The 24,585-nt window shown below is 36.5% G+C and overlaps 3 long non-coding RNA genes and 1 other non-coding gene across 4 annotated transcripts; all 4 read left to right on the plus strand.

Annotated features, from left to right (window-relative positions):
* The first annotated feature begins 5,141 nt into the window (after positions 1-5,141).
* Positions 5,142-7,376, plus strand: LOC130460008 (uncharacterized). The gene is made up of 5 exons (XR_008919804.1): positions 5,142-5,213; positions 5,292-5,352; positions 5,429-5,554; positions 6,201-6,265; positions 7,261-7,376. It is a non-coding gene; the product is annotated as an uncharacterized lncRNA (long non-coding RNA).
* A 4,271-nt stretch (positions 7,377-11,647) lies between these two features.
* Positions 11,648-13,882, plus strand: LOC130460072 (uncharacterized). The gene is made up of 5 exons (XR_008919972.1): positions 11,648-11,719; positions 11,798-11,858; positions 11,935-12,060; positions 12,707-12,771; positions 13,767-13,882. It is a non-coding gene; the product is annotated as an uncharacterized lncRNA (long non-coding RNA).
* Positions 13,883-18,154: 4,272 nt separating this feature from the next.
* On the plus strand, positions 18,155-20,389 carry LOC130460013 (uncharacterized). Its single transcript, XR_008919809.1, has 5 exons — positions 18,155-18,226; positions 18,305-18,365; positions 18,442-18,567; positions 19,214-19,278; positions 20,274-20,389. It is a non-coding gene; the product is annotated as an uncharacterized lncRNA (long non-coding RNA).
* Positions 20,390-24,415: 4,026 nt separating this feature from the next.
* On the plus strand, positions 24,416-24,522 carry LOC130460201 (small nucleolar RNA R71). Its single transcript, XR_008920142.1, has one exon. It is a non-coding gene; the product is annotated as a small nucleolar RNA R71 (small nucleolar RNA).
* Positions 24,523-24,585: the final 63 nt, after the last annotated feature.

The raw sequence follows: 24,585 nt of genomic DNA on the forward strand, positions 1-24,585 counted from the left end.
ATCGATTGATTATTGTTCCTTTTTTAGCTTTTCACTACTTTATGAGGGCGGTGGACCTTGTTTAGTAAGTTGAAACTTTATACCCATATACAAGGTTGATCATGGTTAAAGGAAAGGTTGGGTAACTTGGAATGAGTCTTGATTGATGCCTTTATGATCACTTACTTAATTCCAAGATAAAAACAGTTGTGAACGAATGTGGATTGTATGCCTTATGTGATTATTGAGTCATAACAGAGTCTCAATTTGTAAATCATGTAAAGTGAAACTGAGTAGCAATAGCTTTAGACTGTGCACGTCTAAAGTGACGGACAAACAGGAGTTGGGGTTCATGGTGGTAGCCCATGGCCTTTTCTGGGACCGGATTGATCACCGTGTTCTATTTTTATTAAAACGTTCCTCGATATCGCAGGTCACTGAGGTTACGGAGTCGCGCCCGTACCTCGTCTTCCTTAGTGAAGACTTCTGGATGGACAACTCGGTCCATTGTCTATTTCAACTAAAATAATATTGATGTTATGAAAGTCTAGTCCAGTCTAGTCTAGTCAACTGTGATTTGAAAGTGAATGTGTCTTGGTTATTCTTACTTACGTTATTAGTATCATGTTAGGATTATTCGTTTAATAGAATCATGTTAGGATTATTATTGATTTAGTATGTAGTACTCAGCTTTGCTGATTACGTGCTTTTGCTTGTGCATGTTGATCATGGCTATGCCTTATTGATCCTGTGATGACCCAATCTTGGTGAGCAGTCTCTAGGGATCAATAAGCATCGTCCATTACAGGTTTGAAGGTGATGCATCATGGGGTTCGGGATTGAAGAGCTGTGTAGTTATTAAATTGTTTTGTTTTAAGTTTGATGTTGAATTTGTTTGGCCTGTTTTAAAGAGATTCGAACTTTGTTTTAATTAATTACGTTGACTTTGTTTTGTTGGTTGATTTTAGATTTTATTCCGTAGTTGACTTATTTAAATTATTAAAGTTAGTTATTATGTTTTCCGCTGCAAAATTCTGAATAAGCCGATACGTTTTCACACGGGCGATAATGCCTTGATAATTCTCTACGTTTTATATTAAAAGGTTATTTTAGAAAAGAGGGAATTGTCGGGGTGTTACAAAGTGGTATCTAGAAGCTAAGGTTTTACTTTAATAAAATTTTAGGCGCCTAACTATCTAGTTATTTAAAATAAATTTCTTAAAAATCGAGCTTCTACGTATTATAGTGTTCAAAAAAATTGGTACTTTTTTTTGGGGAGGCCGATTTCCTTTTATCTTGTTTGAAAGTATATAATATTTCTTATTTAAGTTCGAAATCAAATTATTTATTCGAATTAAAGTGACTTTCGAAATTTTTATTCTTTTTCTTATTATTAATTATTCAAAAAAAAAAAAAAAAATGAGTACAATTTTTTTTAGAAGTTCAAATTTTTTTCTTTATGTTGTTTCAAGAGTTAGAATTCGTTATTTAGGAAATATAAATCTTTTTTTGAATTAATAACTTTATTTTCGAGTTTATTCGATACGCATTTCCTTAATTTATTTTACTTTATCTATTTTATATTTATATTTATGTTATTATTTTATGTTATAATTTTCTTATATTATCGTTCTTTTACTTTGTCATTTAAATTATTTCAATGCTTTAGTTATGTGAGATGGGTAGTATAAGAAGGGCATATAAGATAGAATTATATGTGCATTAGTAGCTAGTCAATGCTAGAATAAGAAATTGATTGTTATGTACGTGCGTGTGCTAATTGTTTAATGTTACATTTAAATGTGCATAAAGAATTGTTTGCTTCCACCAAACTTATTGCATTATTGAACTTTGTTTATGATTTGGTTGGAAAATCGTTAGTGAGACATGTAATTGTTTATTTCAGGAATAAAATGTTTCTTTCCAAGTATACCAACATAGGATCCTTCGAGAAACTTAATATAGAACCCCTGACATTTACGTGAAGAAAATTGTGTTTGGATGTGAATATCATGCTAAAGTTCAAGGGCAACCTATCTTAATGAGAAAGGATACCATAGCAGCCACTATCATTAATTGCTTACCTAACAAATTTCCATACCTAGAACTCAAGGAAAAGTTTAAAGACATGCATTCTGATAATGGAACTCCAAACTTGGCTAAGTATGGGACTTGGGATGGTAGATGGAAATATGATTCAGAAATTCTGACCACCATTATTGAGGCGGCAGAAAGTGGGTTTAGAGACGGTAAAATCGTAGGGAGTCATGTTGGAGATGCAGTTACAGAAGAACCTATGGGAGTAAGTGTAAATAATGACCTAGAGGAAAATGATGTAGCTGTGGAGAATGAGAATGTAGATGTTGAGGCAGAGAATCCTAACCCAGTGGCCCATGAGCCAACCATTGAGATTTCTAGTGATTCAGATGAAGAGCTCGAAAGTGAACAGGAGATGGCAAGTGAGCCTAATCAAGATGAAGACATGGAAGAAGATGCAAACCCTGAGGAAGACCCCGATGAAGACCCTGAAGAAGAGTTCGATGATCTTGAGATCTAAAGTCACTCCTAAAGCTTTCAGGAGCGATGGATAGGCAAGAGGCCACAAATATTTTGAAGTCATAAATAGTTAATTAGCTCTTTTTTATGTTTTAAAGAATAAGTAGCAAAGCTACAACTGTTTAAGGTTTAAGTTTATTGAAGTTTGAAATATTCTTTATTATTTTCAAGGATGTAATAAACCTCTATGGAGTTAGCAATAAAAGTTAAAGTTTTCAAGGAATTGTTCTTTATTCTATTTTGAGGATTCCATAATACCCCAACCTCTAGGTAGTACGTCATGGATTAATTTTTCTATTGGGTGCATACTCAGTGTGAATTGTGGATCAATTTAATTGCCACAATAATATTAAATGATTTGAGTACATAAAGGAAGTGAGGGCCAATCTAGACCCTCATGACCAATATGATTCAAAATGTTATGCCTTATGTGCAGTGTGTGAATGTCTTTCGTGAATTATTGAGGATGATTATTTTTCAATGATTATTGCATCTTGTAGACGATCGTTGCACCTTCGTAAACGATTGTCGTGCCTTCATAGATGATGTGTATTAATGTGAACATTGTTGGTTGAGGCAATCTTTATGGTCAATTCAAGTATTAAATTGTATGGGATGACGTATAGGTGATGTTTCGAACCTAAAGTAGAGTATACTAATTGCAGGTCACGTTCTAGAATGGCCAACAACAATGATCTAGCCGTTGCTATTCGCCTCTTGGCGGAAAAGCTGACTCAGGAATACTGAGCGCCCCAATTCTGCAGGGGAAATGTTTGAAAGACTTGCTAGGGTTAAACCACCATACTTCAAGGGGCAATCAGACCCTACCTTCTTAGAAAATTGGATTAGGGAGTTTGAGAAACTGTTTGAGGCTGTGAGTTGCCCTAGGAGTATGAGAGTAGGTCAAGCTGTCCTTTACCTAAAAGATGAAGCCGATCTGTGGTGGAGAGAGAATGAAACTAGGCTAAGTACTGCCGAGGGATTTAATTGGGACTCATTTGTTGTTGCATTGAGGGAAAAGTTTTATCCTCCTTTTATAACAAAACGAAAAGCGCAGGAATTCATAAACATTGGGATGGGGAGTATGACCATCGCTGAATATTATAGCAAATTTATAGCGCTGTCGAAGTTTGCACCTGAGGTTGTAGCCACAGAGGAGATAAAAGCACAGATGTTTGAGAAAAGATTGACCGATGAGATCCAGTTGGGATTAGGTGGAGAAACCTTTACACCTTTAGAGAATGTGTATGAGAGAACCGCCCATATTCATGGTTTACAGTCTAGAAGGGACAAGAAAAATGTTGTTGGGGAGAAAATAAAAGAGTTTGATGCTGGGAAAAACCGAGAAAATTTCAAGAAGAATAGAAACGTGAATAGGAATGAGAGTGGAAATGGAAATTTTCAAGGAAGAAGCAATCAGGGGCACCACAACAACTCGAACCAATCTAAGAGAGTGCATCATTGCAAGATGTGCAGTAGCAATCACCCTGGTAAGAACTGCAACGGAGAATTAGTGACCTGCAACTATTGTCAAAAAAGGGGACATAGGGAGTATGAGTGCTTCACTAAGCACAGAAAGGAACAAAATAGTAATAAAGGTGGAAACCAAGTGAGGTTTAACCAGTCTGGAGGTCAAAATTCAAAGCCTGGAGGGGCACAAAACAATCAAGAGAACTATAATAAGCCTGCAAATGATAACAACAACCCGAATAAGGCTCCAGGAAAGTTGTACATGATGAATCAGAATGAGGATGAACGATCTGCCGATATAGATTCTGGTACTTTTTCTATTAACTCCGCGCAAGTTAAGCATTATTTAATTCGTGGTAACTTGTTCTTTTGTTTCGTCATCTGTTGTGAAAAGTCTAAAGTGAGTAGTTTTAGTGAAATAGGAATTTTGAGGATAGAATTCGTCGAAAGAGAATTTTGGTTAGATATTCCCTGAGGTGAGTTACGAGGGCGTAACTCGTTTTCTTTAAGGGGGGTAGAATGCGATAGAAATTCGCGCTTTTTTACCTATTTATGGAATTTTTATGCATTTTATTACTTATTTTAGCAAATTTTACGAGTTTAGGCAAAGCAAATAGACTCTCCGCATAAAAAAAGGTGTTCATGAGTAACACAAACAGCTTTGAGTTGACAAAAGAGTGCACGTAGGTGGCACAAGTACTTCTCTAGTAAGAATAAGTTAAAAGCTTTTCGGAAAAATGTGGGAAATTTCGTGTCAAGTTTCGGGACGAAACTTCTTTTAAGAGGGGTAGATTGTAATCCCCCGTAAATTTATAAATTTTATCAATATATTTTAACGTATATTATTTATATTTTAATAGAATTTACGAATTTTAATAATAAATATATAATTAACGTATATTTATTTTAGTTAATTACATTTTTAAATTCTTTAACGATTTAGGAAATCAAAATAATTTGGATTCTAACAACTTAAATCCTACTCCTAGCCCAAGTGGGAAAAGCCCAAACCAAAAATAAACAAAAACCCAAACCAATACTCCCTTTCTCTTTTCAAATTCACGTGGAAACAAGGCAAACCAAAACCCTTCCATCCTCCTTCAAAATCACGTACATCATCAAACACCCTCCTCACTGCCGTTCCTCTCTCCCGCCTTCACTTTCGTTGCTGCAGCCTCCCTCGCCGTCGGACCACCATCACGCCACTGGTAAGGTTTCGACCTCCTCCTCTTCTCCTTCTCCCTTATTTCTTTCTCTGTTGTTTCATCCCTCCTCCTCACTCGCAGTTTCGTTCGCAGCAACCACCACCGCGCCACCAGCCGCGCCCATAACGATTGTTCGCCGCCGGTAAAGCACCTCCTTCCTCTCACCTCTTGCTTCGTTCTCCCCTTTCGTTGCCCTCCTTAATTGTTTTCTTGCACAGCACCACCAACAACCATCGCGCGGACGCTGACACCCTCCGCCGTACTCCTCCGACCAGCGTCGCCGCCCACTGTTGCCGCGCCGCCCTGCCTGCCGGCCAGCAGCTCCCCTCTCCTCTCTTTTTTTGGTTAATTCTTTACCCTTTTATTTAATTAATGTAATATTTATGTTTTAATAATTTAATGAAGGTTTTCATGATTTAAATTATTAGTTTTGATAATTTATATTTAGAATTCAGATTATATATTATAAACTAATTTATTTTCAGTTTGTTAATAATATTTAAGTTAGATTTTCAATTATGTTTACAAATTAAATTAATGTTTTATTGGATTAAATTATAGTTTTATGGTTTAACTATAAATTTCAGATTTTATGTTTTATATAATTAAATTATTAATATTCGGATTATGCGATTTGATTGAAATAATGGTTTTAATTATTAAAGTATGAATTTTAAGGTTTTAATGGTTGTAAATCATGGTAGGACGATTGTGGTTTATTAAATTTATTGTTTCGATGTTCTAAGAACGTAAATTGGCCTTGGTGAAGTTTTTAAATGAGTTCATATTGCTGAAAATTTAAAGTACGATGTTTGCAAAGAGTTTTCAACGAATTTCAATCACTAATTCAATAATTATGATTCTAGGAAATCAAATATTCAAGTTTTGATATTGGGGAAGGTTCTAAATATGTTTAGGATGTATTTAGAATGCTTTATTATAGTCGTGAATGATTAGAAATTGATTGGGAATATGTGTTGGTTGTTTTAGGCGGAGAATTCTCTTTAGGCGACCTTTGAAAGTGTTAAAGTGACGTATTAGTTTGTTTACACAAGGTACGTACATACCTGTGTGCTTGGAATGTGTGCTAATTGTTGAAACCATGTTGAATTTGTTGTTGAACTTGGTGATGTTGATATTATGGACGAACTTGGTTATATGGAATGTGCATGTTTAATACTGTTGGACAAACTTATTGAACTTATTTTGCACTATGAGAACTGTAACATGTTAGTATGGATGATTGATACAAACATGTTGGTTGGGAACACTAGATTATTCTATATGTTGGTTTGGATCGATTGATTATTGTTCCTTTTTTAGCTTTTCACTACTTTATGAGGGCGGTGGACCTTGTTTAGTAAGTTGAAACTTTATACCCATATACAAGGTTGATCATGGTTAAAGGAAAGGTTGGGTAACTTGGAATGAGTCTTGATTGATGCCTTTATGATCACTTACTTAATTCCAAGATAAAAACAGTTGTGAACGAATGTGGATTGTATGCCTTATGTGATTATTGAGTCATAACAGAGTCTCAATTTGTAAATCATGTAAAGTGAAACTGAGTAGCAATAGCTTTAGACTGTGCACGTCTAAAGTGACGGACAAACAGGAGTTGGGGTTCATGGTGGTAGCCCATGGCCTTTTCTGGGACCGGATTGATCACCGTGTTCTATTTTTATTAAAACGTTCCTCGATATCGCAGGTCACTGAGGTTACGGAGTCGCGCCCGTACCTCGTCTTCCTTAGTGAAGACTTCTGGATGGACAACTCGGTCCATTGTCTATTTCAACTAAAATAATATTGATGTTATGAAAGTCTAGTCCAGTCTAGTCTAGTCAACTGTGATTTGAAAGTGAATGTGTCTTGGTTATTCTTACTTACGTTATTAGTATCATGTTAGGATTATTCGTTTAATAGAATCATGTTAGGATTATTATTGATTTAGTATGTAGTACTCAGCTTTGCTGATTACGTGCTTTTGCTTGTGCATGTTGATCATGGCTATGCCTTATTGATCCTGTGATGACCCAATCTTGGTGAGCAGTCTCTAGGGATCAATAAGCATCGTCCATTACAGGTTTGAAGGTGATGCATCATGGGGTTCGGGATTGAAGAGCTGTGTAGTTATTAAATTGTTTTGTTTTAAGTTTGATGTTGAATTTGTTTGGCCTGTTTTAAAGAGACTCGAACTTTGTTTTAATTAATTACGTTGACTTTGTTTTGTTGGTTGATTTTAGATTTTATTCCGTAGTTGACTTATTTAAATTATTAAAGTTAGTTATTATGTTTTCCGCTGCAAAATTCTGAATAAGCCGATACGTTTTCACACGGGCGATAATGCCTTGATAATTCTCTACGTTTTATATTAAAAGGTTATTTTAGAAAAGAGGGAATTGTCGGGGTGTTACAAAGTGGTATCTAGAAGCTAAGGTTTTACTTTAATAAAATTTTAGGCGCCTAACTATCTAGTTATTTAAAATAAATTTCTTAAAAATCGAGCTTCTACGTATTATAGTGTTCAAAAAAATTGGTACTTTTTTTTGGGGAGGCCGATTTCCTTTTATCTTGTTTGAAAGTATATAATATTTCTTATTGAAGTTCGAAATCAAATTATTTATTCGAATTAAAGTGACTTTCGAAATTTTTATTCTTTTTCTTATTATTAATTATTCAAAAAAAAAAAAAAATGAGTACAATTTTTTTTAGAAGTTCAAATTTTTTTCTTTATGTTGTTTCAAGAGTTAGAATTCGTTATTTAGGAAATATAAATCTTTTTTTGAATTAATAACTTTATTTTCGAGTTTATTCGATACGCATTTCCTTAATTTATTTTACTTTATCTATTTTATATTTATATTTATGTTATTATTTTATGTTATAATTTTCTTATATTATCGTTCTTTTACTTTGTCATTTAAATTATTTCAATGCTTTAGTTATGTGAGATGGGTAGTATAAGAAGGGCATATAAGATAGAATTATATGTGCATTAGTAGCTAGTCAATGCTAGAATAAGAAATTGATTGTTATGTACGTGCGTGTGCTAATTGTTTAATGTTACATTTAAATGTGCATAAAGAATTGTTTGCTTCCACCAAACTTATTGCATTATTGAACTTTGTTTATGATTTGGTTGGAAAATCGTTAGTGAGACATGTAATTGTTTATTTCAGGAATAAAATGTTTCTTTCCAAGTATACCAACATAGGATCCTTCGAGAAACTTAATATAGAACCCCTGACATTTACGTGAAGAAAATTGTGTTTGGATGTGAATATCATGCTAAAGTTCAAGGGCAACCTATCTTAATGAGAAAGGATACCATAGCAGCCACTATCATTAATTGCTTACCTAACAAATTTCCATACCTAGAACTCAAGGAAAAGTTTAAAGACATGCATTCTGATAATGGAACTCCAAACTTGGCTAAGTATGGGACTTGGGATGGTAGATGGAAATATGATTCAGAAATTCTGACCACCATTATTGAGGCGGCAGAAAGTGGGTTTAGAGACGGTAAAATCGTAGGGAGTCATGTTGGAGATGCAGTTACAGAAGAACCTATGGGAGTAAGTGTAAATAATGACCTAGAGGAAAATGATGTAGCTGTGGAGAATGAGAATGTAGATGTTGAGGCAGAGAATCCTAACCCAGTGGCCCATGAGCCAACCATTGAGATTTCTAGTGATTCAGATGAAGAGCTCGAAAGTGAACAGGAGATGGCAAGTGAGCCTAATCAAGATGAAGACATGGAAGAAGATGCAAACCCTGAGGAAGACCCCGATGAAGACCCTGAAGAAGAGTTCGATGATCTTGAGATCTAAAGTCACTCCTAAAGCTTTCAGGAGCGATGGATAGGCAAGAGGCCACAAATATTTTGAAGTCATAAATAGTTAATTAGCTCTTTTTTATGTTTTAAAGAATAAGTAGCAAAGCTACAACTGTTTAAGGTTTAAGTTTATTGAAGTTTGAAATATTCTTTATTATTTTCAAGGATGTAATAAACCTCTATGGAGTTAGCAATAAAAGTTAAAGTTTTCAAGGAATTGTTCTTTATTCTATTTTGAGGATTCCATAATACCCCAACCTCTAGGTAGTACGTCATGGATTAATTTTTCTATTGGGTGCATACTCAGTGTGAATTGTGGATCAATTTAATTGCCACAATAATATTAAATGATTTGAGTACATAAAGGAAGTGAGGGCCAATCTAGACCCTCATGACCAATATGATTCAAAATGTTATGCCTTATGTGCAGTGTGTGAATGTCTTTCGTGAATTATTGAGGATGATTATTTTTCAATGATTATTGCATCTTGTAGACGATCGTTGCACCTTCGTAAATGATTGTCGTGCCTTCATAGATGATGTGTATTAATGTGAACATTGTTGGTTGAGGCAATCTTTATGGTCAATTCAAGTATTAAATTGTATGGGATGACGTATAGGTGATGTTTCGAACCTAAAGTAGAGTATACTAATTGCAGGTCACGTTCTAGAATGGCCAACAACAATGATCTAGCCGTTGCTATTCGCCTCTTGGCGGAAAAGCTGACTCAGGAAAGAACTGAGCGCCCCAATTCTGCAGGGGAAATGTTTGAAAGACTTGCTAGGGTTAAACCACCATACTTCAAGGGGCAATCAGACCCTACCTTCTTAGAAAATTGGATTAGGGAGTTTGAGAAACTGTTTGAGGCTGTGAGTTGCCCTAGGAGTATGAGAGTAGGTCAAGCTGTCCTTTACCTAAAAGATGAAGCCGATCTGTGGTGGAGAGAGAATGAAACTAGGCTAAGTACTGCCGAGGGATTTAATTGGGACTCATTTGTTGTTGCATTGAGGGAAAAGTTTTATCCTCCTTTTATAACAAAACGAAAAGCGCAGGAATTCATAAACATTGGGATGGGGAGTATGACCATCGCTGAATATTATAACAAATTTATAGCGCTGTCGAAGTTTGCACCTGAGGTTGTAGCCACAGAGGAGATAAAAGCACAGATGTTTGAGAAAAGATTGACCGATGAGATCCAGTTGGGATTAGGTGGAGAAACCTTTACACCTTTAGAGAATGTGTATGAGAGAACCGCCCATATTCATGGTTTACAGTCTAGAAGGGACAAGAAAAATGTTGTTGGGGAGAAAATAAAAGAGTTTGATGCTGGGAAAAACCGAGAAAATTTCAAGAAGAATAGAAACGTGAATAGGAATGAGAGTGGAAATGGAAATTTTCAAGGAAGAAGCAATCAGGGGCACCACAACAACTCGAACCAATCTAAGAGAGTGCATCATTGCAAGATGTGCAGTAGCAATCACCCTGGTAAGAACTGCAACGGAGAATTAGTGACCTGCAACTATTGTCAAAAAAGGGGACATAGGGAGTATGAGTGCTTCACTAAGCACAGAAAGGAACAAAATAGTAATAAAGGTGGAAACCAAGTGAGGTTTAACCAGTCTGGAGGTCAAAATTCAAAGCCTGGAGGGGCACAAAACAATCAAGAGAACTATAATAAGCCTGCAAATGATAACAACAACCCGAATAAGGCTCCAGGAAAGTTGTACATGATGAATCAGAATGAGGATGAACGATCTGCCGATATAGATTCTGGTACTTTTTCTATTAACTCCGCGCAAGTTAAGCATTATTTAATTCGTGGTAACTTGTTCTTTTGTTTCGTCATCTGTTGTGAAAAGTCTAAAGTGAGTAGTTTTAGTGAAATAGGAATTTTGAGGATAGAATTCGTCGAAAGAGAATTTTGGTTAGATATTCCCTGAGGTGAGTTACGAGGGCGTAACTCGTTTTCTTTAAGGGGGGTAGAATGCGATAGAAATTCGCGCTTTTTTACCTATTTATGGAATTTTTATGCATTTTATTACTTATTTTAGCAAATTTTACGAGTTTAGGCAAAGCAAATAGACTCTCCGCATAAAAAAAGGTGTTCATGAGTAACACAAACAGCTTTGAGTTGACAAAAGAGTGCACGTAGGTGGCACAAGTACTTCTCTAGTAAGAATAAGTTAAAAGCTTTTCGGAAAAATGTGGGAAATTTCGTGTCAAGTTTCGGGACGAAACTTCTTTTAAGAGGGGTAGATTGTAATCCCCCGTAAATTTATAAATTTTATCAATATATTTTAACGTATATTATTTATATTTTAATAGAATTTACGAATTTTAATAATAAATATATAATTAACGTATATTTATTTTAGTTAATTACATTTTTAAATTCTTTAACGATTTAGGAAATCAAAATAATTTGGATTCTAACAACTTAAATCCTACTCCTAGCCCAAGTGGGAAAAGCCCAAACCAAAAATAAACAAAAACCCAAACCAATACTCCCTTTCTCTTTTCAAATTCACGTGGAAACAAGGCAAACCAAAACCCTTCCATCCTCCTTCAAAATCACGTACATCATCAAACACCCTCCTCACTGCCGTTCCTCTCTCCCGCCTTCACTTTCGTTGCTGCAGCCTCCCTCGCCGTCGGACCACCATCACGCCACTGGTAAGGTTTCGACCTCCTCCTCTTCTCCTTCTCCCTTATTTCTTTCTCTGTTGTTTCATCCCTCCTCCTCACTCGCAGTTTCGTTCGCAGCAACCACCACCGCGCCACCAGCCGCGCCCATAACGATTGTTCGCCGCCGGTAAAGCACCTCCTTCCTCTCACCTCTTGCTTCGTTCTCCCCTTTCGTTGCCCTCCTTAATTGTTTTCTTGCACAGCACCACCAACAACCATCGCGCGGACGCTGACACCCTCCGCCGTACTCCTCCGACCAGCGTCGCCGCCCACTGTTGCCGCGCCGCCCTGCCTGCCGGCCAGCAGCTCCCCTCTCCTCTCTTTTTTTGGTTAATTCTTTACCCTTTTATTTAATTAATGTAATATTTATGTTTTAATAATTTAATGAAGGTTTTCATGATTTAAATTATTAGTTTTGATAATTTATATTTAGAATTCAGATTATATATTATAAACTAATTTATTTTCAGTTTGTTAATAATATTTAAGTTAGATTTTCAATTATGTTTACAAATTAAATTAATGTTTTATTGGATTAAATTATAGTTTTATGGTTTAACTATAAATTTCAGATTTTATGTTTTATATAATTAAATTATTAATATTCGGATTATGCGATTTGATTGAAATAATGGTTTTAATTATTAAAGTATGAATTTTAAGGTTTTAATGGTTGTAAATCATGGTAGGACGATTGTGGTTTATTAAATTTATTGTTTCGATGTTCTAAGAACGTAAATTGGCCTTGGTGAAGTTTTTAAATGAGTTCATATTGCTGAAAATTTAAAGTACGATGTTTGCAAAGAGTTTTCAACGAATTTCAATCACTAATTCAATAATTATGATTCTAGGAAATCAAATATTCAAGTTTTGATATTGGGGAAGGTTCTAAATATGTTTAGGATGTATTTAGAATGCTTTATTATAGTCGTGAATGATTAGAAATTGATTGGGAATATGTGTTGGTTGTTTTAGGCGGAGAATTCTCTTTAGGCGACCTTTGAAAGTGTTAAAGTGACGTATTAGTTTGTTTACACAAGGTACGTACATACCTGTGTGCTTGGAATGTGTGCTAATTGTTGAAACCATGTTGAATTTGTTGTTGAACTTGGTGATGTTGATATTATGGACGAACTTGGTTATATGGAATGTGCATGTTTAATACTGTTGGACAAACTTATTGAACTTATTTTGCACTATGAGAACTGTAACATGTTAGTATGGATGATTGATACAAACATGTTGGTTGGGAACACTAGATTATTCTATATGTTGGTTTGGATCGATTGATTATTGTTCCTTTTTTAGCTTTTCACTACTTTATGAGGGCGGTGGACCTTGTTTAGTAAGTTGAAACTTTATACCCATATACAAGGTTGATCATGGTTAAAGGAAAGGTTGGGTAACTTGGAATGAGTCTTGATTGATGCCTTTATGATCACTTACTTAATTCCAAGATAAAAACAGTTGTGAACGAATGTGGATTGTATGCCTTATGTGATTATTGAGTCATAACAGAGTCTCAATTTGTAAATCATGTAAAGTGAAACTGAGTAGCAATAGCTTTAGACTGTGCACGTCTAAAGTGACGGACAAACAGGAGTTGGGGTTCATGGTGGTAGCCCATGGCCTTTTCTGGGACCGGATTGATCACCGTGTTCTATTTTTATTAAAACGTTCCTCGATATCGCAGGTCACTGAGGTTACGGAGTCGCGCCCGTACCTCGTCTTCCTTAGTGAAGACTTCTGGATGGACAACTCGGTCCATTGTCTATTTCAACTAAAATAATATTGATGTTATGAAAGTCTAGTCCAGTCTAGTCTAGTCAACTGTGATTTGAAAGTGAATGTGTCTTGGTTATTCTTACTTACGTTATTAGTATCATGTTAGGATTATTCGTTTAATAGAATCATGTTAGGATTATTATTGATTTAGTATGTAGTACTCAGCTTTGTTGATTACGTGCTTTTGCTTGTGCATGTTGATCATGGCTATGCCTTATTGATCCTGTGATGACCCAATCTTGGTGAGCAGTCTCTAGGGATCAATAAGCATCGTCCATTACAGGTTTGAAGGTGATGCATCATGGGGTTCGGGATTGAAGAGCTGTGTAGTTATTAAATTGTTTTGTTTTAAGTTTGATGTTGAATTTGTTTGGCCTGTTTTAAAGAGATTCGAACTTTGTTTTAATTAATTACGTTGACTTTGTTTTGTTGGTTGATTTTAGATTTTATTCCGTAGTTGACTTATTTAAATTATTAAAGTTAGTTATTATGTTTTCCGCTGCAAAATTCTGAATAAGCCGATACGTTTTCACACGGGCGATAATGCCTTGATAATTCTCTACGTTTTATATTAAAAGGTTATTTTAGAAAAGAGGGAATTGTCGGGGTGTTACAAAGTGGTATCTAGAAGCTAAGGTTTTACTTTAATAAAATTTTAGGCGCCTAACTATCTAGTTATTTAAAATAAATTTCTTAAAAATCGAGCTTCTACGTATTATAGTGTTCAAAAAAATTGGTACTTTTTTTTGGGGAGGCCGATTTCCTTTTATCTTGTTTGAAAGTATATAATATTTCTTATTTAAGTTCGAAATCAAATTATTTATTCGAATTAAAGTGACTTTCGAAATTTTTATTCTTTTTCTTATTATTAATTATTCAAAAAAAAAAAAAAAATGAGTACAATTTTTTTTAGAAGTTCAAATTTTTTTCTTTATGTTGTTTCAAGAGTTAGAATTCGTTATTTAGGAAATATAAATCTTTTTTTGAATTAATAACTTTATTTTCGAGTTTATTCGATACGCATTTCCTTAATTTATTTTACTTTATCTATTTTATATTTATATTTATGTTATTATTTTATGTTATAATTTTCTTATATTATCGTTCTTTTACTTTGTCATTTAAATTATTTCAATGCTTTAGTTATGTGAGATGGGTAGTATAAGAAGGGCATATAAGATAGAATTATATGTGCATTAGTAGCTAGTCAATGCTAGAATAAGAAATTGATTGTTATGTACGTGCGTGTGCTAATTGTTTAATGTTACATTTAAATGTGAATAAAGAATTGTTTGCTTCCACCAAACTTATTGCATTATTGAACTTTGTTTATGATTTGGTTGGAAAATCGTTAGTGAGACATGTAATTGTTTATTTCAGGAATAAAATGTTTCTTTCCAAGTATACCAACATAGGATCCTTCGAGAAACTTAATATAGAACCCCTGACATTTACGTGAAGAAAATTGTGTTTGGATGTGAATATCATGCTAAAGTTCAAGGGCAACCTATCTTAATGAGAAAGGATACCATAGCAGCCACTATCATTAATTGCTTACCTAACAAATTTCCATACCTAGAACTCAAGGAAAAGTTTAAAGACATGCATTCTGATAATGGAACTCCAAACTTGGCTAAGTATGGGACTTGGGATGGTAGATGGAAATATGATTCAGAAATTCTGACCACCATTATTGAGGCGGCAGAAAGTGGGTTTAGAGACGGTAAAATCGTAGGGAGTCATGTTGGAGATGCAGTTACAGAAGAACCTATGGGAGTAAGTGTAAATAATGACCTAGAGGAAAATGATGTAGCTGTGGAGAATGAGAATGTAGATGTTGAGGCAGAGAATCCTAACCCAGTGGCCCATGAGCCAACCATTGAGATTTCTAGTGATTCAGATGAAGAGCTCGAAAGTGAACAGGAGATGGCAAGTGAGCCTAATCAAGATGAAGACATGGAAGAAGATGCAAACCCTGAGGAAGACCCCGATGAAGACCCTGAAGAAGAGTTCGATGATCTTGAGATCTAAAGTCACTCCTAAAGCTTTCAGGAGCGATGGATAGGCAAGAGGCCACAAATATTTTGAAGTCATAAATAGTTAATTAGCTCTTTTTTATGTTTTAAAGAATAAGTAGCAAAGCTACAACTGTTTAAGGTTTAAGTTTATTGAAGTTTGAAATATTCTTTATTATTTTCAAGGATGTAATAAACCTCTATGGAGTTAGCAATAAAAGTTAAAGTTTTCAAGGAATTGTTCTTTATTCTATTTTGAGGATTCCATAATACCCCAACCTCTAGGTAGTACGTCATGGATTAATTTTTCTATTGGGTGCATACTCAGTGTGAATTGTGAATCAATTTAATTGCCACAATAATATTAAATGATTTGAGTACATAAAGGAAGTGAGGGCCAATCTAGACCCTCATGACCAATATGATTCAAAATGTTATGCCTTATGTGCAGTGTGTGAATGTCTTTCGTGAATTATTGAGGATGATTATTTTTCAATGATTATTGCATCTTGTAGACGATCGTTGCACCTTCGTAAACGATTGTCGTGCCTTCATAGATGATGTGTATTAATGTGAACATTGTTGGTTGAGGCAATCTTTATGGTCAATTCAAGTATTAAATTGTATGGGATGACGTATAGGTGATGTTTCGAACCTAAAGTAGAGTATACTAATTGCAGGTCACGTTCTAGAATGGCCAACAACAATGATCTAGCCGTTGCTATTCGCCTCTTGGCGGAAAAGCTGACTCAGGAAAGAACTGAGCGCCCCAATTCTGCAGGGGAAATGTTTGAAAGACTTGCTAGGGTTAAACCACCATACTTCAAGGGGCAATCAGACCCTACCTTCTTAGAAAATTGGATTAGGGAGTTTGAGAAACTGTTTGAGGCTGTGAGTTGCCCTAGGAGTATGAGAGTAGGTCAAGCTGTCCTTTACCTAAAAGATGAAGCCGATCTGTGGTGGAGAGAGAATGAAACTAGGCTAAGTACTGCCGAGGGATTTAATTGGGACTCATTTGTTGTTGCATTGAGGGAAAAGTTTTATCCTCCTTTTATAACAAAACGAAAAGCGCAGGAATTCATAAACATTGGGATGGGGAGTATGACCATCGCTGAATATTATAACAAATTTATAGCGCTGTCGAAGTTTGCACCTGAGGTTGTAGCCACAGAGGAGATAAAAGCACAGATGTTTGAGAAAAGATTGACCGATGAGATCCAGTTGGGATTAGGTGGAGAAACCTTTACACCTTTAGAGAATGTGTATGAGAGAACCGCCCATATTCATGGTTTACAGTCTAGAAGGGACAAGAAAAATGTTGTTGGGGAGAAAATAAAAGAGTTTGATGCTGGGAAAAACCGAGAAAATTTCAAGAAGAATAGAAACGTGAATAGGAATGAGAGTGGAAATGGAAATTTTCAAGGAAGAAGCAATCAGGGGCACCACAACAACTCGAACCAATCTAAGAGAGTGCATCATTGCAAGATGTGCAGTAGCAATCACCCTGGTAAGAACTGCAACGGAGAATTAGTGACCTGCAACTATTGTCAAAAAAGGGGACATAGGGAGTATGAGTGCTTCACTAAGCACAGAAAGGAACAAAATAGTAATAAAGGTGGAAACCAAGTGAGGTTTAACCAGTCTGGAGGTCAAAATTCAAAGCCTGGAGGGGCACAAAACAATCAAGAGAACTATAATAAGCCTGCAAATGATAACAACAACCCGAATAAGGCTCCAGGAAAGTTGTACATGATGAATCAGAATGAGGATGAACGATCTGCCGATATAGATTCTGGTACTTTTTCTATTAACTCCGCGCAAGTTAAGCATTATTTAATTCGTGGTAACTTGTTCTTTTGTTTCGTCATCTGTTGTGAAAAGTCTAAAGTGAGTAGTTTTAGTGAAATAGGAATTTTGAGGATAGAATTCGTCGAAAGAGAATTTTGGTTAGATATTCCCTGAGGTGAGTTACGAGGGCGTAACTCGTTTTCTTTAAGGGGGGTAGAATGCGATAGAAATTCGCGCTTTTTTACCTATTTATGGAATTTTTATGCATTTTATTACTTATTTTAGCAAATTTTACGAGTTTAGGCAAAGCAAATAGACTCTCCGCATAAAAAAAGGTGTTCATGAGTAACACAAACAGCTTTGAGTTGACAAAAGAGTGCACGTAGGTGGCACAAGTACTTCTCTAGTAAGAATAAGTTAAAAGCTTTTCGGAAAAATGTGGGAAATTTCGTGTCAAGTTTCGGGACGAAACTTCTTTTAAGAGGGGTAGATTGTAATCCCCCGTAAATTTATAAATTTTATCAATATATTTTAACGTATATTATTTATATTTTAATAGAATTTACGAATTTTAATAATAAATATATAATTAACGTATATTTATTTTAGTTAATTACATTTTTAAATTCTTTAACGATTTAGGAAATCAAAATAATTTGGATTCTAACAACTTAAATCCTACTCCTAGCCCAAGTGGGAAAAGCCCAAACCAAAAATAAACAAAAACCCAAACCAATACTCCCTTTCTCTTTTCAAATTCACGTGGAAACAAGGCAAACCAAAACCCTTCCATCCTCCTTCAAAATCACGTACATCATCAAACACCCTCCTCACTGCCGTTCCTCTCTCCCGCCTTCACTTTCGTTGCTGCAGCCTCCCTCGCCGTCGGACCACCATCACGCCACTGGTAAGGTTTCGACCTCCTCCTCTTCTCCTTCTCCCTTATTTCTTTCTCTGTTGTTTCATCCCTCCTCCTCACTCGCAGTTTCGTTCGCAGCAACCACCACCGCGCCACCAGCCGCGCCCATAACGATTGTTCGCCGCCGGTAAAGCACCTCCTTCCTCTCACCTCTTGCTTCGTTCTCCCCTTTCGTTGCCCTCCTTAATTGTTTTCTTGCACAGCACCACCAACAACCATCGCGCGGACGCTGACACCCTCCGCCGTACTCCTCCGACCAGCGTCGCCGCCCACTGTTGCCGCGCCGCCCTGCCTGCCGGCCAGCAGCTCCCCTCTCCTCTCTTTTTTTGGTTAATTCTTTACCCTTTTATTTAATTAATGTAATATTTATGTTTTAATAATTTAATTAAGGTTTTCATGATTTAAATTATTAGTTTTGATAATTTATATTTAGAATTCAGATTATATATTATAAACTAATTTATTTTCAGTTTGTTAATAATATTTAAGTTAGATTTTCAATTATGTTTACAAATTAAATTAATGTTTTATTGGATTAAATTATAGTTTTATGGTTTAACTATAAATTTCAGATTTTATGTTTTATATAATTAAATTATTAATATTCGGATTATGCGATTTGATTGAAATAATGGTTTTAATTATTAAAGTATGAATTTTAAGGTTTTAATGGTTGTAAATCATGGTAGGACGATTGTGGTTTATTAAATTTATTGTTTCGATGTTCTAAGAACGTAAATTGGCCTTGGTGAAGTTTTTAAATGAGTTCATATTGCTGAAAATTTAAAGTACGATGTTTGCAAAGAGTTTTCAACGAATTTCAATCACTAATTCAATAATTATGATTCTAGGAAATCAAATATTCAAGTTTTGATATTGGGGAAGGTTCTAAATATGTTTAGGATGTATTTAGAATGCTTTATTATAGTCGTGAATGATTAGAAATTGATTGGGAATATGTGTTGGTTGTTTTAGGCGGAGAATTCTCTTTAGGCGACCTTTGAAAGTGTTAAAGTGACGTATTAGTTTGTTTACACAAGGTACGTACATACCTGTGTGCTTGGAATGTGTGCTAATTGTTGAAACCATGTTGAATTTGTTGTTGAACTTGGTGATGTTGATATTATGGACGAACTTGGTTATATGGAATGTGCATGTTTAATACTGTTGGACAAACTTATTGAACTTATTTTGCACTATGAGAACTGTAACATGTTAGTATGGATGATTGATACAAACATGTTGGTTGGGAACACTAGATTATTCTATATGTTGGTTTGGATCGATTGATTATTGTTCCTTTTTTAGCTTTTCACTACTTTATGAGGGCGGTGGACCTTGTTTAGTAAGTTGAAACTTTATACCCATATACAAGGTTGATCATGGTTAAAGGAAAGGTTGGGTAACTTGGAATGAGTCTTGATTGATGCCTTTATGATCACTTACTTAATTCCAAGATAAAAACAGTTGTGAACGAATGTGGATTGTATGCCTTATGTGATTATTGAGTCATAACAGAGTCTCAATTTGTAAATCATGTAAAGTGAAACTGAGTAGCAATAGCTTTAGACTGTGCACGTCTAAAGTGACGGACAAACAGGAGTTGGGGTTCATGGTGGTAGCCCATGGCCTTTTCTGGGACCGGATTGATCACCGTGTTCTATTTTTATTAAAACGTTCCTCGATATCGCAGGTCACTGAGGTTACGGAGTCGCGCCCGTACCTCGTCTTCCTTAGTGAAGACTTCTGGATGGACAACTCGGTCCATTGTCTATTTCAACTAAAATAATATTGATGTTATGAAAGTCTAGTCCAGTCTAGTCTAGTCAACTGTGATTTGAAAGTGAATGTGTCTTGGTTATTCTTACTTACGTTATTAGTATCATGTTAGGATTATTCGTTTAATAGAATCATGTTAGGATTATTATTGATTTAGTATGTAGTACTCAGCTTTGCTGATTACGTGCTTTTGCTTGTGCATGTTGATCATGGCTATGCCTTATTGATCCTGTGATGACCCAATCTTGGTGAGCAGTCTCTAGGGATCAATAAGCATCGTCCATTACAGGTTTGAAGGTGATGCATCATGGGGTTCGGGATTGAAGAGCTGTGTAGTTATTAAATTGTTTTGTTTTAAGTTTGATGTTGAATTTGTTTGGCCTGTTTTAAAGAGACTCGAACTTTGTTTTAATTAATTACGTTGACTTTGTTTTGTTGGTTGATTTTAGATTTTATTCCGTAGTTGACTTATTTAAATTATTAAAGTTAGTTATTATGTTTTCCGCTGCAAAATTCTGAATAAGCCGATACGTTTTCACACGGGCGATAATGCCTTGATAATTCTCTACGTTTTATATTAAAAGGTTATTTTAGAAAAGAGGGAATTGTCGGGGTGTTACATAGACGGTCCATGGTGACCACCATAAGGTGAAGAATGACACCTACTGATAACACCTTGAACTTCCCATTCTGGAATACAACGCTTGTACAACCCTTCAGCAGTCTCACGAAACAAATAAGGGTCGTCCCAAAAGTAAAACCGGACATCATGTAGGAATTTCTTCTTCTGTTGATATGAAAGATCGGCCGGAAGAATTCTCCTTACAATGTAGTTAGCAAAATCTGCGAACCATGGTGACTGACTGGCAAGTGCAAGTAAATGATCATCCGGAAATGAATCATCAATCGGTGTAGATCCCTTACCATCGTCATACCTCAATCTAGACAAGTGATCTGCAACCACATTCTCAGCCCCTTTCTTGTCGCGGATCTCTAGATCGAACTCCTGTAGCAGTAGTATCCATCGAAAAAGCCTAGGCTTGGCTTCCTTCTTAGAGAGCAGATACTTAAGGGCCGCATGGTCAGTATAGACTATCACCTTGGATCCAATCAGATAGGTGCGGAATTTATCCAAGGCGTAGACTATAGCTAGAAGCTCCTTCTCAGTAGTAGCATAATTAACTTGAGCTTCATCTAAGGTCTTACTTGCATAATAGATGGCATGTAAAACCTTCTCCTTTCTCTGACCCAGAACTGCCCCAACTGCATAATCACTTGCATCACACATTATCTCAAACGGGAGATCCCATTCGGGAGAACGAATGATGGGAGCCGAAATCAGTGCCTGTTTAATCCTGTCAAAGGCTTCAAGACAAGCATCAGTAAACACAAACGGGGCATCCTTGAGGAGGAGCTGGGTAAGTGGTTTAACAATTTTAGAAAAATCCTTGATAAAGCGGCGATAAAACCCCGCATGACCAAGAAAACTTCTAACACCCTTCACATTAACTGGAGGGGGTAATTGTTCAATCACTTGGACCTTAGCTCGATCCATCTGAATGCCCTTATCAGATATCAAATGTCCCAAAACCACCCCTTCAGTAACCATGAAATGACACTTTTCCCAGTTCATGACTAAATTACATTCTTCACATCTTTTCAAGACTTTAGTCAGATTTAGCAAGCAAGAATCAAAAGAAGTACCATAGACGCTAAAATCATCCATAAACACTTCCATGATAGATTCAATAAAATCAGAAAAATACTCATCATGCAACGTTGGAAAGTAGCAGGTGCATTACACAGACCAAAAGACATCCTACGATATGCAAAGGTACCATAGGGACAGGTGAAGGTGGTCTTTTCCTGGTCGTCTGGATGTATGGGGATTTGAAAGAAACCAGAATAACCATCCAGATAACAGAAAAACTTGTGACAGGCTAGCCTTTCTAACATTTGATCAATGAAGGGAAGGGGAAAATGGTCCTTTTTAGTAGCAACATTAAGACGCCTATAATCAATGCACATGCGCCAACCTGTGACTACCCTAGTTGGTATCAACTCATTTTTTTCATTTCTCACCACAGTTGTCCCCCCTTTCTTAGGCACTACCTGAACAGGACTCACCCACTTAGAATCAGACACAGCATACACAATACCCGCATCAAGCAATTTCATAACTTCAGCTTTTACAACATCTTGCATGACAGGGTTCAAACGACGCTGGGGTTGGATGCATGGTTTATGATTCTCATCTAGATGTATCCTATGCATACAAAAGTCAGGACTAATACCCTTTAAATCATCAATACTGTACCCAATGGCCTTTTTGTGCCTTTTCAACACAATAAGAAGTTGGGATAACTGGTCTGCATCAAGTGCAGTACTGACGATCACAGGGCAAAGTTGTTCATTATCTAAAAACGCATACTAAAGGTTAGCATGAAGAGGCTTAAGTTCGGGTTTCTTTACCTCTTTAACAGAACAAACCGGCCGAACTAACCTCTTCAATTTGGTGCTCTCCGGCTCAGATTCTCCACCATTAAGAGCCAACTCCAGAGCATCCACTTCAGCACTCCAAAAACTGCTATCACCTGCAGAAGACTCACAACAAAGCACTGCCTCCAAAGGGTCTCTTTCGAGAACTTGGGAGACGTTATCACGAGTAATAAAATCAACTACATCTATGCGATAGCATTGTTCCTCCTCTAGCATGGGACTTTTTAAGGCACTATTCAGATTAAAAGTCACCTTATCATCCCCAACAGACAATGTCAATTTCCCACTTTTAACATCAATTACCGCCCCCGCCGTGTGAAGGAAGGGTCTACCTAAGATTAAGGGAATTTGAGAATCCTCCTGCTTGTCTAATACTACAAAGTCTACAGGTATATAGAATTTACCTACTCTAACAGGGACGTCCTCTAAAACACCTAAGGGGTATTTGACAGAACGGTCGGCCATTTGTAGAGTGATGTTGGTAACCTTAAGCTCACCCATATTCAGTTTAGTACAGACAGACAAAGGCATGACAGACACACTAGCACCTAGATCACATAAAGCTTTATCAATAAACACGGTGCCAATGTTACATGGGATGGAAAAACTCCTGGGGTCCTTAAGTTTAGGTGGAGACTTGTTTTGCAAATAAGCACTACATTCCTCAGTGAAAGCTACAGTCTCTACCTCACAAAAAGTACGTTTCCTGGTCAAAATATCTTTCATGAATTTAGCATAAGCAGGAACCTGTAAAATTAATTCAGTAAAAGGAACCGTTACCTGCAAATTTTTTACCACTTCCAAGAATCTGCCAAACTGCTTGTCTAGCTTATTCTTGAGTTGTCGGTTTGGGAAGGGGAGTGCAATAGGTGGTACTTGAATATCCGCCCCCTTCTTAACCTCAATTGTAGCCTCATTCTCATTGACTACCTTTTCAACTTCCTTTCCATCCATAACTATCTTCGGGATTTCCTCACTGACCAGATCACTAGCAGACACCCCGGAATCAACCTCAACCGGCATAGAAGGACCATCATAATCCCTACCACTCCTCAATGTAATTGCATTAGCAGTCTCCCTATTTTCGGGTTGTGAAGGAAGTTGGCCTGGTGGCCTCCCTGCAATAGTAGTAGCCATCTGTGACAACTGTGTATCAATGATCTTGTTGTGAGCAGTAAGAGCATCAATTTTTGCATCCTTTTCACTTAGAGATTTTTGCATTTGTTGCATCATGTTTCTCATCTCTCCTAGCATAGGGTCAGGCTGTGTGGTTTGAGGTGGTGGTGGTGGAGGTGATGTGTGTTGTCTAGGGAACCCAGGTGGTCCACTAGACTGTTGGTTGTAGTTGTTCCGTGGTTGGTAGGGTTGGTATGGTTGTTGTGGTGGATGTTGGACTTGGTGAGGGTTCAGGATATTGTTGCTCCTGTAGGATAGTAGAGGGTTATTTTTGTAGCCCTCATTGTAAGAGTTGGAGAATGGGTTATTTTGCTTGTAGGATTGAAATACGTGACATTGTTCAACAGAGCTCCTACATTCCGGTGCATAATGACCAGACATTCCACAACTTTCACAAACAGTAGCAGGTTGGGCACTCATAGCAGCTACACTAGCAGGTTGGGCAGATTGAGTATTGGCTGCTTGCATATTATCAAACTTATAGTGTAAAGCAGTCAATTGGGCAGTTAATTGTTCAATAGAATTTAAATCATGCTTACCACCCCTGTTAGATAGACCTCTAGGATTTCCATACTGGGCATTGTGAATGGCTATCTCCTCAATCACCTCCATAGCTCTAGGCACCTCAAGTTGCATGAACCTCCCACTGGCAGCTGAATCCAACAAACATCTAGACTCATTGCCCAGACCATTATAAACTGCTGAATCAAGAACCAATCTTCCAAACCATGGTGCGGGCACTCTCTTTGCAAATCCTTGAATCTCTCCCAGACCTCGAACAAACTCTCATCCGCTTGTTGTGAGATACCTAATATCTGACCCCTCAGACGAGCCGTTTTCTCAGGTGGAAAATATTTAACATAAAAAGCAAGAGCCAAGGATTCCCAATTATT

Source organism: Spinacia oleracea, chromosome 4 (assembly GCF_020520425.1).
Source record: "Spinacia oleracea cultivar Varoflay chromosome 4, BTI_SOV_V1, whole genome shotgun sequence".
NCBI lineage: Eukaryota > Viridiplantae > Streptophyta > Magnoliopsida > Caryophyllales > Amaranthaceae > Spinacia > Spinacia oleracea.